Consider the following 24976-nt stretch of genomic DNA (forward strand, 5'->3'; position numbering starts at 1 on the left):
CTGTTTTGTTCAATGATAGATCTTCCAAACCTAGGACAATGCTTAGCACATAGTATAACTTAATAAATATTTGCTGAATGAATTAATGAATAAAATATGAGAAGACATATTGGTGATCTTTCACATTCAAAGTAATGCAAAACACTCTGTTTATTGTCACAAAATTCTGAAAGAGAGAGGAATGATCACCATTACACTAAAATACTGTGTTATCCTCTCTAGTACATTACACAATTCTGAAATTCATAGTTTTCTTTTGTGCAGGTATAGGAAAAGGTCTGGTTTTAATTATGAGTGGGCTTAAAGGAGTTAAAAATAAAGTATGGAGATAAAGAGCTTGCAGTTTTGCAAATGTTATAAGTATAAAACAAATATTATTTTCTAAAGTGTGTCAGAATTCAAAATAAAATGTTTTTGAAAAATGTGAAAGCTTTAATATCTTTGATAAATATGTTTGATCTACTGACTCTAAGGCCAGATTGAGACAAAACATACGTATTCCTTTTATTATGTAAGTACAATTGATTTCTTACTCTTTGCTGATATTTATAAATGGAAATTAACAGAAATAAATGAAGCATAAAATGGAAAGCAACTAACATAAACTGGAAAGAAATAAATGAACAATTAGTTTATATAAATTATCTGTCCTCGATTTTCATTGGATCAACCATAGGATAAACACATAATATGACTATACATAAACTCTTATTTCGTTATTTGTGAATGGGTGCTGAAGTGTATGGGGGGTATGTAGAGAAAGTATTATAGGCAAAAAGGTCAACATGTGTCTCTCTTAGACTTAATAGCTGTAGTTGCTATTTTCTTCCACCTATTGCCCCAAGATTACTTCTTCCCTGACAAAGTTTTGGCCAGAGAATATTATATAAAAACACTAGCCTTCTTATTGCTCAGATCTGTGTTATCCTGGTCCTATATTCAGCCTTCGCTGACACCTTGACCCTGAATTACATTATTTCCCTTTCAGTTCAGGCTTGAACTCCTTTATATTCCTGGGCTGTTCTTCCAGATTATAGACAGTCCCCAATTTGCCATGGTTTGACATACCATTTTTGACTTTACTATGGTGTGAAAGCAATATGCATTCAGTAGAAACCGTACTTCTACTGAATGTAGGAATATGTACATATAAATGTACAAGTATATGAATTACATATCATTCTAAAAGTTTAATGATAGCTAGTAGCCTAACAGATTATATATATATTTGTATATACATATGTATACAATCATATGTATATATACACATATATATTCTATGTGTGTACCCAGGCAATCATTCTGTTTTTCACTTTTAGTGTAGCTTTCAGTAAATTATATTAAACACTTTTTATTATAAATTATGCTCTGTGTTCAATGATTTTGCCTAACTAGGATAATATAAGTGTTCTGAGCATGTTTAAGTTATGTTAGGCTGAGTTATTATGTTCCATAGGTTAGGTGTATATAATGAAGTTACTTATGATATTTTCAATTTACAGTGGGTTTACCAGTCAAACCTCACTATATGTTGAGAAGCATCATAGATCCAAACACTCCAGTAAATCAAGCATGTCTCTGAATTTCAGACTATGTGACAAGAGTATTGAAATTCCAGCAAGTTTGTGTCTCTCCCTTCCCTTAGATTACTGATTGCTATTTCTTATATTCCCAGCAACCGGCTATTGGGTTTGGAGTGAATTCTCAGAAACATCACAACTGACATAACTCCATAAAGAATTCATAATTTCTACTTACATGTTTTACCCACATCAATAACAGAATCTCAGGAAAACCAAAGTGGAGTTTACAATGTTCATTTTGATAGTGTGCATTAGACTTCTTGACTTCAAGCTACAAAAACCAACACAGAACCTGGAAAAATTTTACTTCCTGGCCCTTTTGTTTCTCTACCCTGATGCTTGTTGAGTTTTACCCATGCTTTGACCATCAGCAAATTCAAGATAAGAAAAGGAATAAAGTTTATCAAAACACAAGAAGCCACAATACTTTAATAGAGAATGCATATTTCAGTGTAGTAAGAAATATGATACAATAGAACAGAAAATATTAAACACAATTTTAAGTAGCCAAAACATATCCTATGAGTTGATAATTTATTTATTTATTTTTCATTATTATTATTTATTAATTTTTTTTTTTTTTTGAGATGGAGTCTTCCTCTGTTACCCAGGCTGGAGTGCAGTGGTGCAATCTCAGCTTACTGCAACCTCAGCATCCCAGGTTCAGGCGATTCTCCTGCCTCAGCCTCCTGAGTAGCTGGGATTACAGGCATGTGCCACCACGGCCGGCTAATTTGTTTGTATTTTTAGTAGAGACGGGGTTTCTCTTTGTTAGCCAGGATGGTCTCCATCTCCTGACCTCATGGTCTACCTGCCTCGGCCTCCCAAAGCTCTGGGATTATAGGCATCAGCCACTGCGTCTGGTCATGAGTTGGTAATTTTAAAATGTTTTGTTTTTAAGTAGAAATCTAACATAGTATAATATTTTTCCATATCAAATGGAGTTTTTAAAAATAAATGAGCAGATATTTTGTCATTAGCAGATTGGCTGAAAGAGAAAGTGGCTGAAGGCAATAAAAAAGGAGGAAAATATATTCATTCCAGATATTGAGCAATAAGAGTATAAGTTAGAATGGTTCCTCTCTATTTCACTAGGAATATGTACATATAAATTGTACATATATATGAATTATATATCATTCTAAAAGTTGAATGATAGCTAGTAGCCTAACAGAGATTTTATGTATGTATGTATATGCATATGTATACAGTCATATGTATATATACACATATATATTCTGTGTGTGTGTGTGCATGTGTGTCTGTATATAATTAGAAAATATTGTGCCACTGCTTCTGGAAGAAATACAGGGTTAATTTTTCTGTGAGCTGCTGGTGACATTTTCATTTACTGATCAACAAATAACTTTGTTTTATGTGTGTTTCTTTTAAAATAGACCTTATTTCATGTCCATTTTTCACAACTAATCAATTATATGCAGTGTTCCTGTATAATGGTAAATCACCAGCCTTTTTTTCTAACATTTCCCTGACCCTGGGTCACATGACCTACAACTTCTTTGGCTTTCAGCCTTACAACAATGCTGTCCACTGAGCTTACTTATTGGTCATCATCTTATGAACCCACAAATTTAAACTTTATCTTCCCGATAGCCTCATCACTCACTACAGATGTTACTTTAAGACATTCTGGAGCAGCGTCATGTGCAGGTCAGTGAGTTTCCTGTTGCTTTTTTTGGGTGTATCACTGGTGTCGATTCATCAACGTTGAATTCATGGCCAACAGCACCATAACTAGTGTCTGAATGGAGCTAATCTAACACATGCATTTTCTCCATAAGACACATCACTGTCTTGTGCTTCCTATCCTGGGCAGCACTTCACCCTTATGCTTGGGAGTAATTTTAAACAGCAAAATCACTAACAAAAAGCACAAAAATGGAAAAACATGACATTAAATAGACCGTGAAAAGGACACTTGTTTATCCTATGAGAGCTGAGACAAGAAAGCGCGCTGTTACCTTGCGTGAACTCAGTTGGGAAAGTGTACTTTGAGCACTCACATTTTTTGCCACTCTGCACATGTCCTCAGATGACTTTTAGTCATTAGTAGTGTGATATTGATCTTGGGGTTAGAAATAAACTTTAGTGAGTAGCAAAGTGGCAAATATGGAAGCCACAAATAATGAAGCTTGGCCATATATAAAATAAATATGGTCTGAGACATTTAACTTGGTAACGTTGCCGAGTTCCTATTATGCCTGAACAGCTGCTTAGGGGTTAAGTTTCTACAATTTTTAGAGAAACATTTTCATTGTCAATATCAAGGCATCATCAGAATTGTCTTCAGTTATTTATTATTTTGTATTTTGTCATTCTTGCTGTTGATTTGTGAATGTCAGTTAAATTAATTGTACCTTTGGAGACCCAATTTGTTGTGAATGATTTGGCAAACCACTTTACTACAGTGATGTTAGTAGATAAAGAATGTTTTTACTGTAATTTGCCAGTTATTGGGCTTTAAGACATTTATTTATTATGAGTTAAAAATGAATAATCCCATTTTTGTATGTAGTAACAATTTATTAGTTATGTGCTTTCTGGAAGTATGCTATTTTAAGAACTAGCAAGTTACTTATCAATGCAATTATATAAAATTCATGGGATGTAGAACATTATTTCAAAGTATACAATTAAATTCACATAGTCAACTGTATATATGTTACAAGCAATTTGCTTATTGCATGTTACTTTGTTTCTTTCTAATTTATGACAGTCCCTAGTTTGCTTCAGCATAATTTGAGAAAAAAGGAATAAATGCATAGTACAGCATGTAAACTGTCTTATAGCTAATGGGATTACCACTAAATTCTTGATATGAATTTAGCCAATAAATTATCATTGCCTTAAATTTTAAACTAGTCAGTATTCTCAAAAACACTGATCTGTCTTTATTGTCGGCATGAACATATGTGCTCAATAACACATCAAAAAATCAGAGAAAGCCATTTTATATACAAATGTAGAAAAATAGAAAAAACAGAGAAATGTATGTGAGAAAGAATAAGAAAAGTTGAAAGAATGATTGCCTTTCATTATATATTGAGCATATGCTTACAGAATAAACACTATGGACTGTGCACCATTCTAAATACTTTAGAAATATTATCCGCTTAATAATCATAGTGGCCATATGCAGTGGCCAATATTATGGTCGTTTTACAGATCAGTATATTGAGTACTGAAATTGCAGCTAACTGTGCTAACATCACAGACTAGTAAGTGGTAGAGTCAGGTTTCATACTCTGGGCAATGTACCTGCAGGATCTGTTATTAAATTTTATGTTAAGCTTCCAGTTACCATTGGCTCTTCAGGTTTTTATTTATTCTTCATCCTTCTCCTATGCGCTTTTGACCTAGGTTTCTCCAGTTTCCAAAAAATATCTATCCAGTTTCTAAGAACTTTTTTAAAGAAAAACAAAACACACACTTTTACTTACCTACAAAGGATATGCACTACATCTTTCTTGCCAGGGAAAGAGAGGAAAAGTCCAGAGCTCACTGGCCATGCATTAGAAGGCGTGGGGGCACGTAATACCATTTAATCATATTAGTGATTTCTTGTTTTTTTTATTGTTTGTTTATTTTTTGTTTTGTCTTGTTTGTTTTGTTTTGTTTTTTGAGATGGAGTTTCACTCTTGTTGCCCAGGCTGGAGTGCAATGTCATGATCTCGGCTCACTGCAACCTCCGCCTCCCATGTTCAAGCAATTCTCCTGTCTCAGCCTCCCGAGTATCTGGGATCACAGGCATCTGCCACCACACCTGGCTATTGTTTCTATTTTTAGTAGAGATGGGGTTTCACCATCTTGGCCAGGCTGGTCTTGAACTCCTGACCTCAGGTGATCCACTCGCCTCGGCCTCCCAAAGCTTTGGTATTACAGGTGTGAGCCACGATGCCTTGCCATATTATTAATTTCTCATCATAGGCACCTCCAAAAGTAAACAGCATGACTCATTTAGAAATATTTATTTTGATTCCGTGTCTTTATTATGAACTCCCATGACACAAGCTTATCTATGTAACAAACCTGCAGATGTACCTTTGAACTTAAAATAAAAATTTAAAAAATAATAAAAACACAACTGTTTTGTACCAGTGTATAAGGAAGACACTTTTCATTACTGTTTCCTAAGTAAAAAAAAAAAAATCACTGAAAAAAATCTTACATATATGATTAAGTTGATTATAGCCTGAGTCTAAAATGTTTATTTTTCAAAATCTTGAAATCAGTGGCATAATCTTTATCCTGTTATTTCAAGGGGAGTTAATTTTAGAATACTTTTTAGGAGAAGGTAGAAAACAGTATGATTCTGAAAAGTAGTAACTAGAAGTTTACATGATTTTCTTCCGAAGAACATATGGGCCATTTTTGTAGAATAAGAAATCTTTTGAACAGCTTGTTTTATTTCTTATTACAATTATATTAGTGTTGGAAAATAGAGTCAACAGTATAGGAAAACAATTGAATTAGCTTCATTATAATACCCTAAGGAAAGGGCCAATTGTAGTTTGTGAAAAAACAGAATGTTTTTTCAAGTACTGTTTAATAAGCAGCCAGTATGTACATTTAATAAAAATAGTTAATGTTTCTGAGTGCTGAAGTCAAATACGTGTTAAAGGAATTTAAATTCTACTACCTTTTCTTTATCCATAATGAACATAAGTAGACAATGCATTCTATGATACATAAAATTGTCAGCGTATTTGTGCATTAATTCAGTATATCTAATGCTAAAAATTACTTTTATCTAAATGGTTCATGGACACACACCAAAAGGCTCTTACCACCTGAAAGCAGTTCTGAATACAAATTACAAATCAACTTTGTCACTGCCATTCATTATCCAAATTACTTGTCCAAAGACACAAGGATAAATAACCACTCAGTTCCATTTCTTCCCCTATCTCTTTAATTTCCAGCTTAGAATACAGATTTACTATAGAAAGGAATGGGCAACTTCAAAACTAGCTTAAGGTGAATCTTAAAACCCTGGTAAAATAATAACCTCATTTTCACTATTTTCATTATTTTTTACTTTTAACTCCTGAATTAAACAAAAAATTATTTAAATTTATTTACTCAAACTTCAATTTAGTTATTTCAAAGACTCAAAAATCCTACATTTCTGTTCACTTTCCTCTCCACCTCAACTCCTGTCATCACTTGGTGTGCAGAAATGTTCACACAGCAGGTGCTTCGCCAACAAATATTCTCACTGCTGACCATCTCATGAAATGATCAAAGAAATGATTTGCCTTCAAGTAACCAAAACCTATTTGATGTAGTTTAAGAGAAAAATGAACTACAGAAATGACAAAAATGATTTGCTTGTGATGATCACTCATATTACCTTCACAATGTGGTAGACATTAGGGTCTACTGAATAATTTAATTGGAAAATATTTAGAAAAAGTTTTTGAGCAATTAAAGCATTAACCTTTTATTCATTTTTTTTCCATTCAATTTGTAATTTCCTTTTTTGGGAACTATTTTTCTTTGAACATGTGTGTTATTTGTTCTGACCTATTAATCATCCCCTCTTAGAATGATGTGCAAGCATTGGAGGTTTTTATTATTTTTTTCCACTAGTGCAGTTCAAATGGCCTTAGTTATAGCTTTTGGCATATGCTCCCTTTTCCCAGTGATTTTTAATTTGCTCCATGTTGGAATCAACTGGTAAGACGTTACAAAATCTCAGTGTCTGGGCTCTACTGGATACGCTTAAACCAGAATCTCCATTGACTGGAATGGAGAGGTGAGGTCCAATAGAAATAAACATCATTTTGTTGTTGTTGTGATTGCATTTTTTGTTTGTTGGTTTTAAACTACCCTGAGTCCTCCACTATGCAGAAAAATTTTAAATTCCATTCTCTATGTCATCATAGTCCTATAAGCAATTTAAGGCAAATAGTCTGTCTCTCAAAAAACAAGCACCATCAAGAAAGCAGGTTATCACTGCTCCACTGGGCCTGGAGGAAACCTTTCTATATCCCAGTCTTCAGAGCCCAGGAGGAATAAGAACATGCTTTCAGTGCTTCTCTGTTGTTGGTTGTTTTGGTTGTTTTCGTTTTGGTATTTTTGAGATATAGGAGATTGGGCATCTTAATACAGGGCCAATATGCTCATTCACTTAAGCACACTGATCTCTTCTGGTCAGTATCTTACAAAATCATGTCCATGTTGCCATTTTCCCAGAATCAGTTTCTATTCTGATGTTTAATATCTGAAGTTAATTTTGAACATTTTAAAAACATGAAATAAAATATTTTCTTCAAAAGTATACTGCTCAAAAATTCAGTGTAAAAATACAAATAATGTACTTGATAAAAATAGATGTTTTAAAGATAATTAAGCTCAATTTGATAATCTCTAGGCCAATTATATTCTTTAGAGTGGAAGATTAAATGGCTTCCTATAGCCTATAAAGTTTCTTCCAGAAAATGTTAATTCTTGGATCTGTGATGTTTTCTTATTAAGGTTTATGAAACTTAGTTTGTACAAGTAATTAATATAAAATATCTTGGGTATTTTCTGGTTAACTGATAAAATAGTTTATTATTTTTTAATTTTTAAAACTTTAATTGACAGGTAATAATTGTATACATTTATGGAGTAAAAGGAGATGTTTTGATATAGATATGCATTGTGGAGTGAATAAATGAAGCTAACATATCTGTCACTTCATATACTTATTTTTTTACGGTGATAACATTTAAATTTTTTTAAGCAAATTTGAAATACAAATTACATTATTATTAACTATACTCTCTATGATATCAATAGATCTTCTAATTCCTCTTGTTTCATTTAAACTCTGTACCCTTTAACCAGTATCTCCTTTTCTCCTCACCCTCTCCCCCACAGTCTCTGGCAACCACTATTCTACTCTGTACTTCTATGAGTTTGAATTTTTTAGATCACACATATAAGTGAGATCATGAAGTATTTGTGCTTCTTTGGAATATTTTACTAAGGATAATGTTCCCCATGTTCATTCATGTTGTCATAAATGTCAGAATTTTCTTCTTTTTAAAGGCTGTATACCATTCTATTGTGTATACATACCACATTTTCTTTATCTTTTTATTTGTTGATGGACACCTAGGTTGATTCCACATTTTAGCCATTATGAATAATGCTGCAATGAACATTGAAATACATACATGTCTTTGACATACTGATTTCAAATCCTTTGGATAAATACACAGAAGTGGGATTGCTGGAGCCTATGTTAATTCTATTTTTAGTTTTTTATGGAACATGAATATTGTTTTCTAATTTGCATTTCCACCAACAAAGTACAAGAGTTTCTTTTTCTTGACATCCTCAAGAACGCTTGTTATCTTTTGTCTTTTTTGTAATAGCCATCCTAACAGGCATGAGGTGATACCACATTGTAGTTTTAATTTGCATTTCTCTGATGATTTGTAAGTACACATGTTAATGATCACTTATGATTTTATCTCAATGGAAAATTCTGAGGTTCAAAAGCCTTTGTAAAGCATCAATATGTGCCTAATACATTAATACTTTAATGGCTAAAAATAGCTAACTCAGTGAAGCAAAAAAAATGTAACTAGTTAAGCTTAATGTATAGGAAAAAAGAGGAGTACTTACCAGAGTGATTGAAAGGAAATGATCAGATTTGAACTTGTGTCTAATTAGTTTTGGACAACTCTTAGTGATTACTGTTTAATATCTAGTTATTAATTCTCACTGAATTAGAATTAGAAAAAAACATTTTAGTTGATAAAGTTTCTACTTGAAATGTATAATTTTAATTACATTCTAAAGAAATGGAGTCCATTGTTAAAATTGAACTCTATAATATTGATTGGGTTGCAATTCCCAATGTTTGTTTGAAGACAAAATCTGTTGAATAAGCTTCCTTTCCCTTTAAAGCTATTTGAGTGGCTTATCAAAACTAATTGACAATAATTTAATTAGTAACTAGTGAATAAACTTTATATCTAATTTATTAAAATATTAAACCTAAAAATTAGTTAAACCCCTTCTACTTTAGCTGATGGGATTTTCAAATCTTTGAGTTAAGGTAGAAATAGTTGAAAACCCTTGAATCTATGATTTTGGAACAGGACTCCTACTCTTATAATTGGTCAGTATATTACTTGGAAAAAAAATACTGTTTTTATTGACTACTTTTCTTGAGATAATTTATGTATTTCAGAGCTAATTTAAAGTAACGAATTGTTTGAACTTTAAGAGATCATTGATTTTTATTTTATGTTACTCATTAGACCTAATTGATAAAAGCAGTGATATAGTTTGTTTGTAAATCAAAGAGATTATTTTCATAATTTTTACTCAAATCAGTATTATTTAGTTTTTATATCTAAATATGTATTGTTTGTAGCAGCGATCCCCAACCTTTTTGGTACCAGAGACCAGTTTCATGGAAGAAAATTTTTTCATGGGCCAGGCGTGGTGGAATGGTTATGGGATGATTCAAGTACCTTTATTGTACACTTTATTTCTATTATTACATTGTAATACATAGTGAGATGAATATACAACTCACCATAATGTAGAATCAGTAAGAGCTCTGAGATTGTTTTCCTGCAACTAGATGGTCCTATCTGGGGGTGATGGGAGACACTGATATGGCATGTCCAGTTCACAATAGGGTTCATGCTCCTATGAGAATCTAATGCTGCTGCTGATTTGACAGGATATAGAGCTCAGGTGGTAATGCAAGTGATAAGGATTGGCTGTAAACACAGATGAAGCTTTGTTGGCTTTATGGTCCATGGCCCAAGGGTTGGGGACCCCTGGTTTATGGAATAATGGACTATCTATACTGGTATTTCTTAGAAAATATAATAGTTTCATACCTTTGGTAAGCTATTAGCCAATAAATGCAGGGAACATACTAACAAAACAGCTTATATATTTTGGGATCAGCATTATAGGTATATTACACATTATTTAAACTTTATAATTTTACCAAAGGATATTAGGTGACTATCATAATATACAAATTACTACTGTAGGTGATAGTGAAATTATTTTATTGAAGTTCAATATGTATGCCATGCAAATGGAAAACTAAAAATTTTTTATCTGTTTGGCTGCTGAACATAGCTCAAGGACCAATAGATGCTAAATTGTAGCAGTTCTTATCTTCAATTTAGTAATATGTCAATATTTACATAAATACATGCAAAGGAAAATATGTAAATGCCAGAATATATACAGATGATAACTTAGGGCAATGTGCCATTTATAAAATAATTTCATCTTTAGTGATTTTTGACATATTCATGTACTTTAAATAAAATAAAGTACATTTATATGATTGTTACACATGTGGGGAATTATCAGCAGAGAATATCAGTGTGATTAGATTTGCACCTTAGATGTATTATCTTAGTGGAGTGTAAGTTAAGGCCTGAAGGCTTGGAAAACTGGAGAAAAGACCATCTATTTAATGACTGTTCTATGTTTCTGGCAGGACAGTAGCAAGACACAATAAAATATGAACAATTAGCCTAGAAAGAAACAGAGAAATTTGAAATTATATTTATATGTTTCAACATATATTTGAGTCAACAATATTTGAGTTTTCAAGTAAAAGAGAGTAAATATGAATTGATTAAGTTACTCTGTTGACTGGGAGGGGATTCAGCATTGGATGTAATGAATTTGTGGGTGTACCTACTATATAAAGTATTAAAGTATTTCCCATGATTTCTCAGCTGCTTCAATATTTTGATATTTGTATTCCAATAGAATAATTAAAAATATCTTATGTAATTTCTCTTGCTCAAGTGGAAGGGTCATTTTATTATACACAGATTAATGATTCAATTCTGATGAAGGGCAAATTAATGATAAAATCTGCATGTACAGTGAAATAACTACTTTGGCTGCCAAATTTTATGATCTTAAGTGGAAATATTCATATAAAAATTCTCCTGAAGTTTTGCTAATAATTTTTTCATACTTTATATCATGCCAGAGATCCTAGTTCAACAAGGTATTTTCAACTTCCTCATAAGCCTGGTTATTATCTGCTAATCTTTTCCTAAATTAGATATCTGAACCAATTCACTTGCTTGTCTCTTATCATATTTTCTGAAAACCAGTTCACACAAATCATTACCTAATAAGCTTGAGAAAGGACTCATTGTAAAACTTTCTCTTAGAGATTTACCTTATACAGTAACATGTTAGATTGATGAGGGATTTTGTTTCAATTTTCATGAATTATAAAAGTCTTAAGTTGATACATTATTACATGTTTAAATGTGCATATCCTTCTGTAACCAATACTGAACAAAAATATAGAAATGTACTCAACACTAGAAAGTTCCTTATCCCTCCAGTTAGTTAGTATTACTGCTCCCTCTCGCGGCATAAGGTTAGCGCCCATTCTGTCTTTTATAATCTTTGATTAATTTTACTTGTTTTGAAATCCATATAAATAAAATCATATGGTTTTCCTTCTTTTGTATCTGATTCTTTTGATTAATATTAAGAATAGGAGATTCATCCACATTGTGGCAATGAATTTTCCCATTCTGATGTCTCTTATGGACATTTGATCTGGTTTAAACTTTGGCTATTAAGAAAAATATTTATATGAAAATTTATGCAATTTTGGTGGACATATGCACTAGTTTCTTTTGAGCATATGCTCAGGAGTGTGATTGATGGGTCACAAGCTATAGATTTGCCTCGATTTGGTGAGTTCTGCATTGGATCTATAGATTAATTTGGAAAGAATTAAAATTTTACCAGTGTTGAGATTTCTTACACATGTAAATGTGTATCGCTCTGTTTAGGTCTTTTTTTCATTAAAATTTGCAATCTTCAATCGAGATGTCCTACAAACTTTTGTTATATTTATTCTATGCATTTTACATTTTTATGCTATTGTATGCAACATTATTTTATAATTTGATTTTCAACTTGATCTTTCTAGTGTCTAGAAATACAATTGATATTTATATATTGGCCTATATTCTTCTGCCTTGATAAATTTACTTATGTGTACAATACAAGGCTAACAATTGATGTAGTGAACCACAGAATCAAGCCCAGATGTCTGACAAAACAAAACATGAAATTTGAAAAACCTGAACCACATTATGGAAAAAGTAATACCTATGGAAAACAAGTAAGACTAATCTGTGACTGGCATACCTTTCAGAACGCATTCCAGCAGGAGCTTAATAGAGAACAAAATGGAAGCCAAAATTAAAACAAAATACAGGAAAACTTGAAGAGAAACACTATCCTCAAATTAAATCCACCAAATGGGCGTAGCAGGAATGACAAAATATCTTTCAAAACGATCTCTACTGTTATTTCAGTGTTGAATTAAAATTCTGAAAACCTTTAAAAGAATTATAAAATTATACAATATATACCATAATTAAATTTGCTTCACATTTTATGCAACACTCAATACTAAAATTAAACGAGAAATGTCTTCAAATCTCTAGGAGAAAATAGTATCATCTCAGCCTTCTATGAAATCAAGGCAATATGTGAGTATTATTTTAAAATATTTTTCTCAAAATACTATACAGAAAAATGCATACAAGAGTGATGAACTCTTACTATTCTAAGCAATTATATGAAGTAGATTTGGGGAAGAGGGAAGAGAATGTCAAGACATAACTACTACCATAAAGAAAGAAATGGGATGACTAGAAGTACATAAGTGGCATTCAGTTACCTTCCATCCTAAGAGCCAAGGTGCTGAATAAAAATAGACTTATCGTTAGGAGGCCATTAATAAGGATTCTTAATTACTAATACTCAGTTGATTGCAGTTGGATATCCAGTGACCAAGAGACCCTGCACAGCTAACCTCCCAGTCTCTGATCAATAAAATTCCGATAGAGGAATTGGAAGGAAAGCAGAGCAAGATGACCATATAAAACTCTCCACAGATTGTCCTTTCCATAAGAACAATACATTTAACAACTATCTATACAAAAAAGCACCTTCCTAATAACTAAAACTCAGGTGAGCTATCAGAGTGTGTGGTTTTAATATTATATCACAGAAAGAGGCAATGAGGAAGATAAAAAAAAGACAGTCTTTACAAGCCAATGCCATTCCATCCCCATTCCCCAGCAGCCATGTGGTACAAACAGAGAATCTGTGTGTTTCATGGAGGGAGAGTGAAGTGACTGTGGGACTCTGTATTGGAACCCAGTGCTGCTCTGACCCCAGTGGAAAGCAACAGCAGGCAAAACTCAATTGATGCCCATGGAGGGAGCATATAGACCAGCCCCAGACAAAAGAGAATTGTCAATCTCAGTGGTCAGAATAAGAGTTTCAGCAAGGCTTGACCCCATGGGCTAAAGTGCTCTGAAGTTCTGAACAAACCTGAAAGGCAGTCTAGGTCACAAGTCTCAGTGCTATCATAGGCTTAGAGCCAGTAAACTTAGGGGGCTCACAACCTAAGGAAACACCAGCTATGCCATCCGTAGGGGTGCTTGTGCCACCTCTTCTTCAGCCCCAGGCTGTGCAGCATGCAGTACTGAAAAAGATTGCTTCATTTCACTTGAGGAGAGGAGAGGGAAGAGTGAAGATGACTTTGTCTTGCAACTTGGATACCAGCTGAACCGCCATAGAATCGGGAATCAGGAAGTGTCCTTAGGCATCTATTTCAGACACTAACTCCCAGATGACATTTCTAGAAGTGCCCTGGGCTAGAAAGGAATCCACTGCCTTGAAAGGAAGGGCCCGGTCCTGGCAGAATTTTTCAGCTTCTGACTAAAAAGCTCTTGGGCCCTGAATAATTAGCACCAGTGGCCAGATAGTACACACCATGGGCTTTGGGTGAGACTCTGAGATGTACTGGTTTCAGGTGTCATCCAGTACATTTGTAGCTCTGGTGGATACAAGGAGTGACTTCTGTTTGCGAAAAGCAGAGGGAAGAGTAAAGTAGGCTTTATATTGCAGCGTACATACCAGCTCAGCCACAGAAGGGTAGAGCAAGCACTAAGTGAGTTCTTGACATTCCCGATTCCAGGCAGTGACACTTGGACAGTGTTTATGGATCTGTCCTGGGCTAGAGGGGAGTCCAGTGCCCTGAAGGGTGAGTACCAGGACTAGAAGCATTTATCACAAGCTGACTGAAGAACGCTTGGACCTTGAGTGAAAATCAGCAGTATCTGGCAATACACTTAATGGGCCTGTGGCGGTGGCCATGGAGAAAAACTACTGTGCTTGTGTAAAGGGAAGAGAAGAGTTGGAAGGAATTTGGCTTGTGGCTAGGGTGCCTGTTCAGCTAAAGTAGAATAAAGTAATAGGTGTATTTGTAAGGTTTTCAACTTTAGTCTCTGGCTCCAAGATGGTATCTCTGAACCTGCCCGGGGCCATGGTGAACTCTCCACCCAGAAGGGAAAGACACAAGCTTGACTGACTTCACCAGCTGTTGATTGTAGGGCCCTAGATCCTCAAATGAATGTAGCCGGGTGATAGCAAGGTAGTAGTTACAGTGGGCCTTGTGTGAGACCCATTGCTATGCAGTCTTCTGATCTCACCCAGTGCAGTCCCAGTGGTGGCAGCCACAGGGGTGCTTATGACACCTCCCCCCCAGTTCCAGGCAGCTCAGCACAGAGAGATACATACTTCATTTGTTTGAGATAAAATAAGTGAAACAAATAAAATTAGTACATACCTTCTCCTGAAGCTAACCCACGTTGATTTAAGGCACTCTATCTATAATATTCTCCAAATACAAAGTAGAGCAAAAATTCCTTTGCTTTTACCTTTCCTCTCAAGAAAATAAACAAGCAGATGTATTTGTTTGTACCCCGACATCTGTGTATCCTCAACCACACTGTTTCTACCCTGGTGAGTAGAAATGTTGGATCTTTGGGAAAGGACCCTTGCCTTGTCCTTGCAGCTTTCTCTTCTCCACCAGCTCCACCAAGGAAAGACGTTCCATTTTTCCTTCTATCCTGATGGGAAAGAACTCTACATTATACCCTTCATTTCCCCTAGTGATGTCTGCCTTTTGCTTACCTTGAGAAATAATGGCAAAATGGTTACAAGGACAGAAATTTTTGCAACGACGAATTCATTCAGAATCATTTCAAAAATTAAATTACTATCATGCACAAAAGTAATAACTTAAATGCTTTTCAGAAGCTGATGGGTTTAAAATGATAAATAAGTAAAATGTCAAAAGGGCAATTGGAAGTAGTTTACACAGCTTTACAGGGTCACCCTTTTTTCATTCTCTTTACACTTTTCTATTTTGATTTCTATTTTATAATGTTAACTTCTTGTTACTTCTGGGTATCCCAGGTTAATCATGGACGTTAAGACACTGAAGACTAGTGTAGTAAAATATTGCAGGCCAAATAAAGGTGTCATAGTGACACAGTAAAATATAATATAAAGTGAGTTATATTCAAAATAATGAAACCGTTTCATGCATATGATAAAATATATGATGATGAATCAAATGACATGAAGTATTTTTTTTCCTAAAAATGTTATTAAGACATTAGGTAATGGAGAAAGAAGCAATAAGATAATAATAGTATGACCTCAGTTAAAATATTTGTAGAAAAATCAGTTGAAATTCTCATACTTTACTCACTTTCCAAAATGTTTTAAAATTAAATGATAATGTAAATATTAAAGCAGATTCACACAATACTTATATACTGTCTGCATAGAAAGGGGTTTCTAAGCACAAGGTAATAAAGAAATTAAAAAAGGAAATAATGATTTGAGAACTTACTGTTGAAAATATATTTTATATCAAAGGAATCATAACCAAAATCAAAGCAAAATTACAAGTTAAGAAAATTTGTAGGCTACATTCACATCTATATATCTGAAAGTAAAACATTATATCTCCCAACAGAAAAATCAGCAAATTTTATGAACCCAGAGATCTAAAACAAATGCCGAATTAACATATTTAAAATGTAAAGCTTCAGCAGTAATTATAGACAGTATTATTGGAGAGATAGTAAAATGATACTGAAAATATGAGAAATGAGATAACTTTGAATATTAAACTAAAATATTAAAGATAATATTCCCAGGAGTTATATTGTAAAGAAACAGTTGAACCTCATCTGTATTGAGGGCATTTATATGCAAAAAGAGAAAAATGTGTTAAATCAAAAAAGTGGCTACATAACAATTAGAACAAAGACATAAATTTATAAAGGTCGATTTTAGCAGTGTCAACACAACTTCTACCAAGAATAGAGTGATGCCCTCAATACTTGATATATTTATGTCTGTTGCTAAGCTGAAGTTAGAAAAATATCAGCAATATTGCCAATAAAAGAGGAATAAGTTAGACCCATTAACCTGAATCCCTACTTAATCTTCAATTTGCATCTAATTAGATGACCTGTGTAGTATGTCTATGTAAAAAAATAATGCCTTGAGCTGGCACTACTATACAGTATATTTTACAACTATGGTTCTGGCAAATGATTAAATTGGAATTCTTGAGAGGAGTGTCCTTGTAAGATGTATTAGCATATTAGAATCCCGTGTGTAAGAAAGTCTTTGACTCTACCAAGATTGATCTTCTGAGTGAGTAGCTGAGGGTTTAACATAGTTTAAGGTTGATTTACCAAGACAAATATACTCTTGGAAGAACTGGTTAGTATGCTCACCCAATCACCTCTCCTTCCTTTGGATACTTTTCTTAAAGTAGCTGGATGCCATGCTCCTCAAGAAACTACATAATAAGGGAATAATGAAAAAAAAAACTATTTGCTCAATATATGTATATGTGCTCTCAACTGTATTCATAACAAAATAAGAAGAAAATATTCATGGTAATTACAGTCCCCAAGGGTCACGAGATCATGGATGATATTTATAGCTAACTTATTCTACTACCCATTCTGTATTCCCTTTGCTTTCATCAAGAACTTCAGCTGTTTATTGTTCTTTACCTGGTGGAGTGACCCAAATTTTAATCCTGAGGGATCTATGCTATAAGTAGTCCTGCCCAGATTGAGTTGTAATTTTCTGTTGATTTCAATCACAGAATATAGTAAAACTAAGAGATACTCTGAAAGATCACGCATATTCTAGACCTACTCTTCCTTACCTCCCTGATGGAATAGCCCAGTTTCCCCTTGGTAGCCCTCATCAGTCACCCCAGCCAGCCCCATAACTCCTTTCTTCACCTGTTGATTCAGAATTAGTAAGCCCAAAGTGGCCAGGTTGACAGGCTTAACTTTCAGTTCAGTGGAATTATTGCTGTGTCTCCTGGTACAAGCATTCCTCTCTATGAAACTGATACCTCCATGCCAGCAGAGCATAAAGTTACAAAACAGGAAGCAACAATTTTGCTAGTGAGTCACTATGGGAATACCAAGTGGTACCACTCTTATTTCCACCCCATGATTCCTGAACGCATAAATCCTGAGTATCAGATAAACAGTACTATATATTGGATATGATTGAAAGCATATACAACTTTCTGGAGAAGCTAGCCTGGCCCTGCAAGTCACTGCCACCTAGCTGGTGCTGTAACTCGGTCTTCAAAAACATCTTAGCCAGGCGTGGTGGCTCACACCTGTAATCCCAGCACTTTGGGAGGCCGAAGCAGGCGGCTAACTTGAGCTCACAAGTTTGAGACCAGCCTGGGCAATGTGGCGAAATTCTGTCTCTACAAAAAATACAAAAAAGTAGCCAGCTGTGGTGGCATGCACACGTAGTCCCACCTACTCGGGAAGCGGAGGTAGGAAGATGGCTTGAGCCCAGGAGGCAGAGGTTTCAGTGAGCCGAGATGGCGCCACTGCACTCCAGCCTGGGCAATAGAGTCAGACCTTGTCCCAAAACAAAACAAACAAAAACAAAACAAACAAAATAGACATCTAACTGTTCTATCAAGCTAATTGCTTAAGGATGATGGGGAATGTGATAAGACCAGTGAATTTCACAAGCATAGGCCCATTGCCATAATTCTCTGGCTATTAAATGAGTTCTTTGGTCAGAATGCTGCATGTAATACCACAGGAGTAGAGCAGGCATTCTGTTCATAAGTCCACAGATGATAGTTGTGGCAGAACCATAGCATGCATGGAAGATAAATCCAACCAGAGTAAGTGTCAATTCCATTATGGACAAAACACTGTCTCTTACATGATGGAAGCATTCCAATGTAATCAATCTGCCGCCAGGCAGATGGCTGATCACCCCCAAGGAATAGTGATATATTGAGCATTCAGTGTTGGACTCTGCTACAGACTGGGCACTCAGCAGTGGCCATAGCCAGGTCAGTCTTGGTGAGTGGAAGTCCATGTTGCTGAGCCATAACCTTAATCCCTGACACCATGGCTACTTTGTTCATGAGCCCATTGGGGAATGATAGGATTGAGTATGGAAAAAAGCAGAATAGAATCCCCCAAAGGGTCATGCTATTCACTTGATTATTAAAATCCTCCTTTTCTGAGATCAGTCTTTGGTGAGCATTTACATGAAACACAAATATCTTTATATATTTTGTCCATTTAGAGAGGTCAATCCTCATACCTATTCCACTATTTTTTTTGTTATTAATTTTTCACTCATGGTTGTTCTAAGTATTTCACCATCTGGCCAAACCATTAGCTACAGTCCACAAATCAGTACCATCATCTCTTGATAACTGTGAAGAATTGGTTCCAGGACCTCCTGCAGATACCAAAATCCATGGATAACCTAGTTCCAGATATAAAATAATGTAGTATTTGCATATAACCTGTGCACATTGTCCCATATACTTTAAGTCATCTCTGGATTACTTATAATACTTAATGCAATATAAATACTATGTAAATAGTTGTTGTACTGTATTGTTTAAAAAAAGATAAAAATCTGTACACATTCATTACAAGTGAAAGTCATTTTTTAAAAATAATTTTGATCTATGGCTGGTTGAATCCACAGATGTGGGGAAGGTAGTGTAGCAGGTGTGAACACCACAGGCATTTGGGCCAATTCTTCTTGTAACTTACTTGGGCCTTCAAGGCCTGCTTGAGCCTGATCATATGTATATACCACTTCCATTTCAGAATAGACTGTTGCAGTGCATGTCCAACTTAATAGATTAGTGGGTCAGATAACACCTACTTTATAATGAGCCGCTCAAGTGTCATGATAATTTGGGGGGCCATGGTCGAGTGCACAGTTTCTATTAAGGCCCAGTAGCAGGCCAAGGTCTGTCTCTCACAAGGTGAGTAGTTATCTGCAAAAGATAGCATACTGTTGATAAAAATCCTAAAGAACTGTGTTATGATTCACCTATGGGCACTTGTCACAGGATAAAAACGGTATTCTTATCTACAACTGACGCTTCAGGCTCCATTGGAACTAATGGATCATATGGTCCAAGTGGCAGAGCAGCTTGCTCAGCAGCCTGGATCAGTTTTTACAAGTGTTACAGCAGAACTGATTGTATTGATCATAATAAAGGATGGGAAAGAGAATGTTAAAATTCTTGCACAAAACCAACACCATTGCTGGGAGGAGGAATATTCTGTGTGCAAACCAATTCTAGTTTTCTTCTCCTGCTAGGGTAAAGCCACAAAGACCTCAACTGCTGAAACCAGGAGCACATTTCAAAGCTATATTGTCCATAAAGGGTGAAATAAAGATGTCTAGCACACTTAATTATTAGACAACACATGCTTCATACTTTTTATTCAGTTATCATAGTGAAGAAGAATGTTAAAATACATAAATTGCATATTTTTTAATCATAAAGAGAATTATATGCAAAAATGAATATTTCAACAAATTAAAGTCAGATAATTTTTTAAAGACCCATTTTATTTTTTTATTAAAAATATTTATTCCATTAATCTAAAATAATTTTCTTGCTGATTTTCATGTCCAGAGGAATATTCTAGTTTGAGCTGCTTATGTTTTTTTTCAAAATGTAAAAGGAAATCCTCTCTGAGACCATGTCTCTTTCACACTAAAATTCAAATATAAAATTGCTAATAACTTTAATTTGTTAAAGATCTTAATTTCTGAATTTAAGAACCATCTGTCATTTATAACAGGAAATAACAGAAAATAAAATTGACTCTAATAACATGACTCATGATAATTTTAGCCATATTCTCCATCAGCCATAACTGTAACCTAATAAATTGACATTGAATATTTCCTCCTTGAACACAATTAGTAACGACCCTTTTCTTTTATTATGATGCCCAATTGTCCTCAGATAGACTATGAGATTAACTACTGTGGCGAGCCTGCTGAGATTATACAAGTGTGTAGCCTGCTGTTTCAGTTAGCAATGACTTGAGAAAAAAACAATGATTATGTATGTATATATGTATACATATAAATATATAATTTGTGCTGGATATATATAGACACACACATACATATGTATAACCATAGGTTCATGTGGTTGACTCCTTATACATTTCACTTCAGTTTCAATTTCATGTAGATCTGTATGAGTTTCAAACCAGGTGAAAAATCATATCATTATGGCCCAGCAGGGACATAAAATAATTTCACTGAAGCCCAGCTGGTTTGAAATGCAATGACTGAAAATCAGGTAAGATTTACATATTGGCAGCTTTGGAAATCAAAGCTTTACACACCTCTGATTACATTTAAATTAGAATTCACAGTAAAGGTCACAAGTTGTACCCAATTGTAATGATCTGACTATAACCCTGGAACTATCTCAAACTTACCACTGTAGGGCTGGCTTGCCAGTGTCAGGTGCCATCAATCTTACCAGGCAGAGATGAGGGCTCAGGGTGGAACTCTGCACACCTCATGCCTAAGTCATGACTACACAACTCTAAGAGTATAACACATTATCCATCACGTCTCCTAAAAAATTCACCCTCAGTATTCTGTAGGATCCTTTTATCAATGGGTTTCACTTTGCACAATTTCAGTTACTCAGAAGTCAATTGCCTTCTGAAAATAGTACATGAAAAATTCCAGAAATTAGCAATTCATGTTTTAAATTGTGAGTTGTTCTGAGTTGGGTGATGAAATCTTCACCACCCTGCTTCATCTTGTCTGAGATGTGACTCATCCCTTTGTCCAGTGTATCCAGGCTGTACACACTCACACTACCTCCTGATGAGTCACTTAGTAGCAGACTTGGTTATCAATATAACATAGTATGGTTTGTGTAGGGTTTGGTACTATCCACAGTTTCAGGCATCCACTGGGGTTCTAGAAAGGTAAGCCCTGTGGATAAGTGGGGGATGTAATTTATGTCAAAGTGTTTGATGTCTACATCCTAAGCTTAATGAAGTGTAGTAGTGAGGATATTTCAATTATTTTAGTTGTTTACAAGATTATGACTTGTGATCATTGAAACAAATGTCCTTTTCTCTTCCTCTCATTTTTGTCTCCTGCTTTTCAGATCATAGAAAAATTAGGGTTACTCACCCCTGTCATCCCAGTACTTTGGGAGGCTGAGGTGGGTGGATCACTTGAGAACAGGAGTTCAAGACCAGCCTGGCCAATGTAGCGAAACCCTGTATCTACTAAAAATACAAAAAATTATCTGTTCATGGTGGTGCATGCCTCCAATCCCAGCTACTTGGGAGAATGAGGCAGGAGAATCTGTTGAACCTAGGAGACATAGGTTACAGTAAGCCGAGATCACGCCACTGCACTCTATCCTGGGTGACAGAATGAGACTCCATCTCAAAAAAAAAAGAAAAATATTAGGGTGACATGTTTAAATGCATATTTAAGATAAATATATACATAATCATTACTCATTTCTATACACTATTACATTTCCATTATATTTACAGGATTACTTATAGCTAAAATTGATTTAATTTGACCTATCTCTCCTTTATTTTGGGAATTAGCTGTAAACACATGTTAATTTTATGGATCTTCTAACAGGCATTTTTTGCTAACTAGGTTTAGATTTCCCTAAAGCATTGAAAATTAAGGCAGGGTAAAGAAAGCTAGAGCCATCACTTCTTATTCACCATTGTTATTCTAAATTTATAAATATCCATTAGAAAAAAACTAAGCCGAGTATTTTTCATCCATTTTATAATATATTCTACCACACAAACCATATAAAACAATTAAGAAAACATTCTTTTATGCCTAAAAAAGTCAAATTATCTAATTAAAATAAAGGTAATATTCAATCTATTTTTTTATCCCTCTTATAACAACAAACAGCTTTAGCCTCTTTCTCAGGTCTTTCTCTGCCTATGCGTCCCATCCTTTAACAATCTCCAAATGCTTACATAATTTTTACACAGAATCCTTTTCAAAATTGTTTATAGCAACTTTTCACCTGGTTTCAATTATATGAAGTACGAGTCTTCCTTTTTTTAAGAGTCAGTGTTTTCTGTAAAAATCTCAATTTCTTTCTCATCTTTACTCTGGATTAAAATCTGCATTCTTAATATTTTCTTGTCATTTTCTCATTAAACATTAATTCAAGAAATATCTATTCAGGGCCTACCATATAGCAAGCACAGTTAAAAGTGTTGGGTGGATGTGACCGTGACAAGCTCCTATTCTCAAGAACCTCACAGATGAGAATAATGAGATTGCATGATTAGTAATAGAGATTCAGATCAGACTAATACAGTGAATGCTTATGAATTTATGTTGCCTTAGCATCCATTTCGAATACAGGTTTAACTTTCTCAGACCAAGAGCAGTACAGTTTCAATTCTACACAGTTTTCAGCTCTACACCCGGCACAAATGGTTCAAGCCTGTGGCCACAGATAAGAAATTAAAGGAATCTCTTCTGCCTGGAAGGCTGGGCTCCCCACCTTCTCTCTGCTTTCCTTAAAATGACCATTCTGGCATTTGCCTGTGAATTTAAGATGACCCACGCCTTTTTCTCGTATACGCTGTTAATTGCCAGAACTTTTTTTTACCTCCCTTTCTTCCTGCCTGCCGTGTGTTCCCTGACCTGTGTGTGGCCTCCAGGCTTGCAGTATATACCCCACGTTCTGTAAGAACTGAAAACTCTTAAACTTTCACAATGTGGCTCTCGCTGAAACCTTGCCAGCAATCCCACCACTAGGCTGGCTGCCTGAAGGCACACCTGCAGGTGGATCTCCTGCTAGTGTTTTCTCAGGGCCTCTGAAACTGCTAAGAACAATAGCTATCAGCTAAGTTGATGGAGAAACTCCATGAAGAGTTTCATTCAAAACAAATAAATAGAATACTCGATATTCCCCAGCATGAGAGGAAAGAAGTGTGGAATCAGACTTCATACTGAAGGTAATTCTAGCCTTGAATTGAAAAAAGACTCTGTTGCTTCTAAGGGCAACATTATCTGCAAAAATGAACTGTGTTTTACACTGGAATCTCTGTGTGACCAGTTTCTTCCTAATTAACTTATTCAGGTCCTTGCTCTTTCCAAGAAAATGTCAGCATTTTAAAATTTGACATTTTAAAAGAACCAGAGTGTTTTGACATCAAATCAAATATAAGTTAATTTAAATTAGTTCACAAAATGTCACAAAGATAAGTGAGAGAAAAGAATCCACTTTTTTCCCCAAAGTCACAACAAATTGTTTAATAACGAAGAATAAATAAATAATTATGTGTAAGAGATTGCCAGTGACTGTCTTTCATTTCCTTAAGAAGAATGGAGCAGACTAATTCTGCTAGAATTTCCTGATGTATTAGATCAGTATATATATTTTTAAAAATTTTTGGAATGTGACATGCAATAACTATTTTTCACTTTTATCTTGAAAAGTCATGTCAGATCTCAAAAGAAACACATGAACAACAGTAACAACAAAAAGCTATGTTAAAATTAGCCTCAATCTTGAAAGAAAAAGATTGGAAGGTCATAATGTCACAACAATGAGTGGTTTTGTAAATTGAATAAATTTATCTTTATGACAAACTCATTATATTTTTCTTATTTTACTTTAGTCATGTGAAAGTATATTCCAAACCCAGAACCTGAGCACAGAATGGGACTGAGAAACACTTGTCTAGATTGTCAGGCAATCTGTAACATCGCAGTGGATGTAAGTTTTATGGACGCTAACCCATCTATATGGCTTTGGAAAATAAAGTACTGCTGTTTTTTTTGTAAAGGATTTTTATTTTTTATCTTTACATACATCTCCCATTAAAAGGTTAAGACATTAGGGTTTTCTGTTTATAACTTGACTTTTGTATATGCAAACACTGTTTTGCAAGATCTTGATGATAAACTCAACAGATATGAACTGGTCTGGTACTACATGGTAGTATAAGGTATCTCATCTCCATCAGGGTATGATTACAATGTGTACTTTATATCTAGAATTAATCTAATGTTTCTCCTTTTTTTTTCACAGACTCACATATGTTTCACTTATTTATACTTCAAAATATTTCAGCATTCTTTTGGGATTGCCTTTATTTGAGATT

At 34.6% G+C, this 24976-nt stretch overlaps 1 long non-coding RNA gene across 1 annotated transcript in view; it reads left to right on the forward strand.

The window, feature by feature from the left end:
• Positions 1-24630, forward strand: part of LOC129059349 (uncharacterized) — a 66550-nt gene extending 41920 nt beyond the window's left edge. Inside the window, exon 4 of the long non-coding RNA XR_008525166.2 lies at positions 24491-24630. This is a non-coding gene — a long non-coding RNA (uncharacterized LOC129059349). The remainder of the gene's footprint in view (positions 1-24490) is intronic.
• The last annotated feature ends 346 nt before the right edge of the window (positions 24631-24976 follow it).

Source organism: Pongo abelii, chromosome 4 (assembly GCF_028885655.2).
Source record: "Pongo abelii isolate AG06213 chromosome 4, NHGRI_mPonAbe1-v2.0_pri, whole genome shotgun sequence".
Taxonomy (NCBI): domain Eukaryota; kingdom Metazoa; phylum Chordata; class Mammalia; order Primates; family Hominidae; genus Pongo; species Pongo abelii.